Here is a 9,502-nt window from a genome sequence, read left to right on the forward strand (position 1 = left end):
TAACTGGGCTTCTTCCAAAACTAAAAACATTCCGTTACGCTGGTAACTGAAAAAAACATGAACCCCCTGAAGGTATTGTCTGCTGACTGTGCCGCAATTTTGTAAGGCGGAGGTCAGCGGCCTCAGCTTCCATTTTCACTGATGCCATTTCATATTTGAAAAATGAGGCCTGTCACTAAATGTCATCTTACTGCCTCTTTGTCATCTCATCACTCTTTTCACCACCTGTCACATTGAAGCCCTGCCTGTGACATGAGCAAACTGTTAGCTTGCTTCCAGGCAGGCTATTGGGCGTTATTAATATTTATAGAGTAACAGCTTAAGGCCGGCCCCCTTGAGAGCTATCACTCCTTTTTGCTGCCTAACACTTGCAAAATATATTGACATCTCCTTTTCAGCACTCCCCTGCCTCTGGAAACGTCCAGCAGGTTTGAAAATATGGCAGATTTCTCTCGAAATGAAAAATTGAAAAGAAAAATGTTTCTACTGAATAAATAAGTTAGCACAGTCATTGCCTAAACATAATTTGTACAAATTGATCACAAAAAGTCATGACATCATGTAATGGACGTCACGCTCGTGTCTGATTGGATGAAAAAAGGCATGCCCTGTTGGCAGCACTCTGATGTCTCAAAATACAGGCAGCCAGTTTGAGCCAGTTTTCAGCCCAGGACCTTTAGAGCAGAGAAAGAGTGTTCTCATGTCACTCGCCTCTTGTCAAACATTCGAACTTGTAAAGCCGGCACTTGACGTGAAGTGACATCATGGACATAATCAAAGGAGGTTGCTTTTCGTCAGGAGACGCTATCTGATAGCTTGGATTAGTGATACCCGCAGAATACTGACCACACAATCATTTCATCTCTCTTTATTCCAGATAAAGGTTTCCAGAGTCCATGTTGGGACTTCAGGCAGATTATACAATCCCATGAAGATGTAATCACCGCAGCATGTTCACCAAACATACTTTGACTTTTTGATTATCTTAGCCTTGCAGGCTTTATTAATGGGCACATGTTGATGTAGTTTTTCTTTCTTCATAAGAGTAAATACTCGTACATTTTGTGGACTCAACATCCTTCTGATGACAGTTGCTTTCAAGTCTAAAGGCTCCGGTTGCAGCAGGCGGTAAAGCCCCGGTGTGGGAGAAGGCCTATTTCATCCCTGTCGAGAGCAGCAGATACTTCTTTCCAAAGACATCTACGAGCTACATGAGCAAACCTTCAAGCTGACTGATGATTTTGTAACTTGGCATGAGGTTAAGACAGATAAAAAGGTACCCCTTAAATCATTTTGCGTAATCATATTACTTATTAACTTCACTACAATTAGCGGGGCATGCATAATGACTACTGTGCGATTTGGGAGACAAGGTACTAACAGATGCTGAGAGGAAGCTAGTGCCAACCTTTTAAAAATAACAGCTCTGACCTAAAAATGTGTTCATGTCTTAAGAGGGGGCTTTGTCATTGAGGAGTCTATAAGCTTCTAATAGTCCTGCACCTTCCCTTTAATGTAGCCCTAATTTGTATCCACTAAAAAGCCTCTGTCAAAAAATTCGAGGCTTAAGCTCGCAGCAACAAATTAGCATGTGATCTGAGAGGGATTCAGCACGAAAGCCAAGCACTTAAAGTTAAACTTAGGAAAGGGTCTGTCATACTGCAGACAAAAAATCCTTCCAGGCCTTACCCCATCATACCTGCAGGAACATGTTCACCGTATACTTACTCTGACCTGCTGAAAGGCTCATCCTCAGGACCCATCTCAGCTTCATTTGTTATGCACAGAACGAAACACAGCCGTTGTTTATAAATGTATTATGATTGTATAGATATAGATTATATACCTATTGCACAAAGTGTCACAAGCAATAATTGCTGATTAAATAGGTCCGGGGAAATAACCGTATGTCGTGAAGACCTAAATAGCCCTGATGGACTTCACACACAGTGATTATTATCACACAGGTACTTTAAACTCTACATTGGTAAAAACATTATTCAAAAACCTTTTGAGCAGCATCAGATGGGACTCCACTCACAATAAGCAAATGACACCACAGACGTCGACTGCAAACTGGTCCCTCGGTGATGCAAAGAGAGTAAAATCTCATGTTCACGTGATAGTTTTCACAGCACTGCTGAAAACAAAGTCATAAAGGGTGTTTATTAAACCCATCACTCACTGCTTTACGAGGGAGGAGACACTCACAGCTAAGTTTAAGAAGATCAGTAGATTTACATTTTCATGAGCGGCCACCACTGCCTTAAAAATCTTCTATGCCGTTTTAGATACACAACACACTTGCATTGCCATTCATTAATGACAAGCTTTGATAGTCCTGCACTCGTATTTCCATTCAAACATGCAGCCAAACTGTCTGCAGCCTTACTGTATATGTTGCTTTCCAGCTGTAAACCACTGGGGTTTAATTACCTGCACATTAACTGCCGTTTCACTATCTTGCATAAGATTATCCTGGTCATGATGAAATGCCACAAGGGAGGCTGTTCTGATGGGAGGATTTCGAAGATGCAGAAAATATAAGATGCCACTTAATCTGATAGCAACGACGAATGTGATGCCTTTGAGCTTAGGCGCCCTCATTATGTGACCTTCAGGAACTGTAATGACATCGTATTAATCCTGTCACTTTTTGAAGTTCAACATGAGTGCAAATCCGGTTATTCAATTACTAGCTTTGTTATCTGTTGTCCATAGCTGCAGCAGTGCCACAGAAAACTCATGACAACAAGAGTGGGGCAATTTGCTGCAGTGCATTTAACTCTAGTGGTGTACAACACATTGACCCGACAGTTGGGCAGAGTCAGTCTGCGAGCAGGAGTTGGGAGCAGTTTGAAATGGTCAGCCTCAATTTCTCTCCATCAGTGGAGAGTTTTTTAGTGCATGATGGGCAATCAAACACACACTTTTAAGGGCAGAAATGCCAAATCTGCTTCATCAGAGCAAATTGTTTGATCACGCTTACTCTGACATTTCTTCTCTTGAAGCACTTTTTGGCTTTAAAGGGTTTTTTGTTTTTTTTAAAAACTTAATTCATTGGACTTCTGTCAACAATTTCTCGTGCATGTCTGAGCACAATCTGCCAAACGAAAAATCCTTCATTAGTCACACACGTACAATTATAATCCAGCTAGGCTTCTCAACATCTGACTTGGTCTCTTAATTATTAGAGAATATTACATTTCACGACTTGTATGGCATTGCAAATTGCAAACAATTTTGCGGGGGAGAGTGTCTCCTCAAGCAACAGATTCTGCTACATGACACTGCATTGGGAATATTTCCCTTTATGTCAATGCTATATGTAGTTCAACAGATCAACACTATTGGCAAAAGCGTGGTAAAGCACATAGTGGAGAAAAAGAAAACATGCTGTAATGCAGCAGTTTAATTGTGTGCACAGAGATTGTAGCGTAATAGTCTGTGCAACGTGCACTGGTCACAGTGTATAAATGTCATCACCCCCTCCCACTCACGGATAATATCCTCCTGCACTCTCACGTCAGCTTCCTCAGACTCTCTTTAGAAAAGTTATCAGGGCGCTGGCAAGAGAAACTCAGAGAAAATGTGGCCGTTCACGTTCACATAAATAGCTCCTTCTGAAAACATCAGCCGTTTTCCACACTGTTGAATGTTCTCAACTGGAGTGTAATTACATATATGTTAGCGTCACTAAGTGCACATGATCCAGTGAAATGACCTGCTCCTGTTTTGCCGTTAACTATACTGTGAAAAGAAACCCTTCAGAGATGCTCTTCATTACGGCTCCAGATATCACAATTAAAGGTCGGAAAGAGAAGCTCTTTCTTCTCCAGACCTTCTCTTGTGTGTGGGAACAAAATACAACCAATCAGACCTTAAGGATTTCTTCGGCAGCTCATTTGTAAACATGCTGTATCCAACACACAATGCAAAGTGTAGTTTTGTTTGTAAGACAATGTGGAATGGGGCTTTGTTATCATTATGGTGTCGTTGTAAGGCTGCACAGTAAACTACCTTGTTAAGTGCACCTATAGCTGCTTTAAGCTACTGTTCATCCTTCACTCACACAACCTCCTCCCGTGCCTGCACTTGCATCTGAAATTCACAACATTAAACTTCCAGCAGCTTATCTCCCTTGTGCTTTGTTTTGGCGAGAAACAACACGTTTAAACATTTAACATATGGCGAGAAGATAAAAAATGTATATTCTTGTAAAGTGTTGCCTTTCAAAACGTGAAATGTGCTAAGTTATTGTCTGGTGTTTGATTGCTTATACATAGGAGGGATGTTCAGTCATTATTTCTTACACGTATTGTCCCCTTCAGGAGCAAATAATACAAAAAGAAGATTGTGGAAATTGTGGAGAATTGTGGAGAATTGTAAATGCGGTGAAGTGTACAGAATAGGGACTTCTTCTCTATACACAAAGAAGGGTTTGCATTATTAATTTAAAAGATGAGGGATAAATGCATGAAGTGGGATTCAGAACAATCAGCTTATTTGGACTATCCAGCAGTCTGATTTGTGGACGCTGTCTCTTCCTGCGAATGACTCTTAAATGAAGAGAAATATACGAGGAGGAAAGCAGATTTTGAGAAAAAAAAAAAGCTCGAACAGGATTATGTTCAGCCGCATGTGGCTTTGAGCAGACAAGAATATGATCAAAGTAGAGTGTGTAAGGATAATAAGTACAACACCTGCAGCTTGTCGTTAGCTTCCACGGCAATGAGAGTCCCCCTTCAAAATTGCGACATGTGTAACATGAAATGTCGGACACAAAGGGGAGTCTGTTGCCGTGTCCAGAGAGAAATAGTACCCTGTGTCTGTGGGGCTCCAGCACATAATTTCCACCCCAGCCTCACTCCTGATGTACTTTGTTTGAGTGATTCTGACTGACAGAGCACCAAACAGGTGTAGGATTCCAGCTCTTTGAAAAATGGATCTAAAAGATTTAGAGGAAATGTTGAACACTGCAATACCCCAGGAAAAAAAAAAGAGAATGTGAAAACACATCTAACGTACCCACACAAAGACTATAATGTTTAATGCTATTTTTATCCCTCATCTTAATGCAGAACATTCCAGTTTTAGGGTTGTTTTTGGGCATCAGCACATAGATGTGACATCAAATATGTCTCTGTTGTCTTCGTGTTTCCTTTTTTTTTTATTTTCATGCACAATCTGGAGGCGACTCAAAATCAATTAATGGCACAAATCTGTGTGACAATGCACGGAATGCAGTGCATAGTGAATAAGAGCTTGTTTTTAATCAATATTTTGGATGAACTTCAAGTAAAATGTAACAAGAGACTGCTCAGCATTTTCATTAAGATTCCTTTTAAAACACATACCCATAAAAAAAAAACGTTTTAATGTGCCTGCCAAAATGTGAGTAACATCTTGTTTCACAAGGAGCCAGTGAAGTGTTCTGACATCATTCAAACACACAAACACACCGCCTCAAACTCACAATTGATTTCTATTTTTAAACTGCGGTCAGGTTTACGCACCTCAAAAATAACTTTCACATCAAAATCTGTGCTTGGCCAATTAAAATGATGCAAAACATAACTAAGATTAATTACTTGTCACATTGGATGTATTAACATAAGAATGCTTACCAAGATGAACAAATAAAAACAATATGACCCAGCAGCAAAATCAGCTTTGCAACCATCAGTTGTTCACTTAGTGACAAATAAAATGCTTTTGAGCTCTGCATTTTCCTCAAAGTCTGCAGCCGTCCTGTCTGTTTGATGCGTGTGTTTTTGTGAGTGAGTGAGTGTGAGTGTGAGAGAGAGAGAGAGAGAGAGAGAGAGAGAGAGAGAGAGAGAGAGAGAGAGAGAGAGAGAGAGAGAGAGCTTTCATGTCCAATAAAGTGGTGTAATTGTGACAGCTACACATTAGTTCTATGTGTGATAAACCACAAGATGACAGACTGCAGCTTCGACTAAACCTAATGCTCCAGGCTACAAAACCCTGCTCTGCTCTTCTGCACTCGACGTTGCTAAGATGAGAGAGCAGGTATGGATCAGTGACTGTACAACAAACAGGACAAATCCATACATAACATAAAGGTTAGTATCAAATGGAGATGTTTTAAATTTCACCAAGTTAAACCTTTTTGACTGTGAAAGCCAATTTGCTGATTACCTTTTATCTTATAATAAACAACATTTCTATTGTCATGCTCTACCCTCTGTGCTGCGCACGATCATGGAGAACGAGAATGGACTCCTTACCATGCACAGCAGCCATTTTCCTCCCCAGATAACCGTACAGTTTTAACAACAATTATTACTTGAAATACACAATATCCCCCCCTGTAAAAGTCCAGAGGGACAGAGGCATTTCATTGTTTCCTTTCCCTTACGGTTCGACCCCAGAACAGAGCCAACGGTAGTTCAAACACAACTATCGTTTATGGAGTCTAACAAGGTCCAATTGCAACTAACGTGTCATCTTTCTTACAGCAATCTGTCCTTTAGAGAGTAGATATGCATTTGCTTTGCAGCAAAACAAAAACAAAGGTGGAAAAACAAGCAACAGATTTTTTCATTTGTGATCACAAAGGGGGGGGTTATTTCCCCTCTTATCATACAGAGAACTAGTGGACAGACTCCTTTTCAGAGCTCATCAGCACGACAAAGACAACCAGGAGGAAAGCAACAGATTTTTTCATTTGTGATCACAAAGGGGGGGGTTATTTCCCCTCTTATCATACAGAGAACTAGTGCACAGACTCCTTTTCAGAGCTCATCAGCACGACAAAGACAACCAGGAGGAATGCAGCCTTGTTCTACAGAGGTTAACCTCGACGGGACCTAACAACTTCAGACTTCTCATTTGGTGCGTCCACAAAACACTTGCCACAGAGGCTGGAGGGCCCCTGGATCCCCTTGGATTTAACCTCTAATATCTGAGGTCATGCATCCTTCTCCACCCAATGGTGGCACTTGTGTCTATTATATTCCAAAAAAACTCTCTCTCACACACACACACACACACACACAGCTTCTTTATGGTGTTTGTGTGTGCAGCATGTCCTGTGTAACTTTTACAGAGTGAATATACCTTAGAATTGTTTTACATCATGTTAAAGTTAATGTTTGGAAAAATCCATTTGATCATGATGATCTGATGGATCATAATCATGAGTTGCAGATGTTTGCATCGAATACTTTCTCAAAATTCAATTTTGACACATTTTTCAAATTCATGACTTTGATTTTTCCTCTTTTTCTCAAAACTCTCCGATCTACGTCTGCAGTTATTGCAGAATTTCCCTGTTGTGGTAATTAAATGTTTGCAAAATGCAAAAGTTGACCACCAGCGTGTATGAGTACCGCGTGTGTGTGTGCATGTGTGCGTGTGTGCGTGTGTGTGTGTGTGTAGGTGTGTGTGTGTGTTGGAGGAGGGGGGGTTGTTTAAGCCCCGTAAGAGTGCAGAGCTGGTCTAAGCTGTGTGTAGGGCCCCAACAATGACTCCCAGGGGTCCTACTCACACTTTTAGTCCACCAGTATCAAATGTTTGCTACCAGCAGAGTATTCAAATCGAAGGTTGTTTTTTAATTACAACTTAGTTTGTTCTTGATGTTATGTGACAATGCACTATGTAAGGCTATTCTCATACACTTAACAAAACAAAAACATATATAAGACATGGTTAACTTGGTAAATTGTTTGAACTTTAAAGACAGGACTCGTGTTAGTAGTTTGCAAGTTAATGATGCACTTTCTCTGATGTTTAAATTATGTATTTTTTGTTAGAGGATGACCCACTTTGATTTATTTTACCTAAAACACTATTCTGTAGAAAACTAGCAGATGCTATATCTATCCCAATTCTCGTCCCATTTAAAAACAGAAATCTCACACAGAAACAATCCACTGGGCTTGCTCTACCTCCACACCATCCAATTGAGGCTACTACAAAGTTGAATAAGGACTCACCTGTGATAAATAAAAGATGATTGGGGAGCTGGAGTCCAAACCCCAACCATCCATAACACATTTACTGTATTTTTTCCCCCCACACATTTAACAACAAACAACATTGTTTGGTTATTTCAGCTTCCTCGTCAGAGAGACAGTAGATGACAGATATTTAGACTCCATACAACAGGGCACTTCATCCCTACTCTCAATTCATAAAGCAAATCCTCATCCGCCTTCATCCGTTATTTATGCACATATCTCACATCATTTAGGACGCGCTGCAGCCTTCCCCTATTCCTGAGCATGTTAGAAAAAAACAAGCGAGGACTTTTTGATCCCTTTAACAGCTCCATCACATTCACACACTGTAATGTTAAGAAGGTCTAAAGCCTTTTAGGGTTGCTTATAAACGAGAGGCAGAAAGCGTACCGTGCTGCGCCGCGCACGAAGGACCGTAAATCTCTGACTGTCCGATGAATAGCAAAGGGGTAAAGACAGACTGATCAAAAAAAAAGACAGCAGAAAACAAACGCGCACAAATGCAAAAGAAATCCACATCGTAGTGAGCGCTCACTACACGGACTCTCCGGATTTGCTCCGCTACTGCATGATGCTTGTATGTAACAGTCTGCTTTTTTTTTTACGCCAACGCTGGCAAAAATCCTCGTGAAATTAACCTTACCATTCTGAAGACACGTCCACTGTAGCAGGCCTGTCCCGATGACAATTCACCGATATAGTCTGGGAGCCCCACAAAAAAAGCCCTTATGCGTGTACTTGGTCTCCGTCTTCTTCTCCTTCCCTCCCTTCAGATTTGATAGTACCCGAGCAGGCGAGTGTAGTTCCACTGAGCACGACACGGTACAGCTGAAAAATCCTCCTCCTCCTCCTCCTGCTGCTCCTCCAAGGTGCTGCTATACCGCTGCTGCTGCTTCCAGCTCTCACATGGATGAGAAGGTGCCCATCAGCACGCACACACCTAAATTAACGCTTTTAAAATTCCATATGTGAACATATGTGAAGACAGTCCCCGGACACACGTACGGTGGAAGATAAAGTGACACAGAAGCAGATATGCTGGGAATGACACACTGCGTGCTCCCTTCACGATTTACAATTACGCGTTTGGAGCAGGGATGAGTGTGTGACTGTGCGTGGTCGCCCCCTTCGGTACTACGCTATAGTCCCTCCAAATACACGCCGGTTTTTAGCTTTCTTGGACGTTCATCTCCACCAGAAAACTGATAATAATCCCACAGAGTTTGACTTAAGACCTTATTTAAAAAGATCTGCATTTTATTGTTTCACACAACACTCTATATAAAGCCTATTATAAAAAGATGGTGGGACAAAATCATTCTTATTTAGATTCAAACCATGTTGTAGGACTTATGTTGAATTATCTTCCCCTGTCCAGACGGTAATGATAAAGTATTGAATATGCATTTCTTATTTAGAGTAGTGGCAAATGGGAGTAAGGATCTGTTTTTTTTGTTGTTGTTTTTTTTTATGTGACTTTGAATCAATTTAAAATCAGACAATTTAAAACAGTTATATCT

The 9,502-nt window shown here is 40.9% G+C and overlaps 1 protein-coding gene across 4 annotated transcripts in view; it reads right to left on the reverse strand.

The window, feature by feature from the left end:
* Nucleotides 1-9,094, reverse strand: part of tenm4 (teneurin transmembrane protein 4) — a 133,059-nt gene extending 123,965 nt beyond the window's left edge. For all 4 annotated transcript variants that reach the window (XM_079354480.1, XM_079354479.1, XM_079354478.1 and 1 more), the window contains exon 1: nucleotides 8,626-9,094. The gene's annotated coding sequence lies outside the window, so the exon portion shown is untranslated. The remainder of the gene's footprint in view (nucleotides 1-8,625) is intronic.
* Between the last annotated feature and the right edge of the window lie 408 nt (nucleotides 9,095-9,502).

The sequence above is a fragment of the Symphodus melops genome, assembly GCF_947650265.1.
Source record: "Symphodus melops genome assembly, chromosome: 10".
In the NCBI taxonomy this organism is placed as follows: Eukaryota; Metazoa; Chordata; class Actinopteri; order Labriformes; family Labridae; genus Symphodus; species Symphodus melops.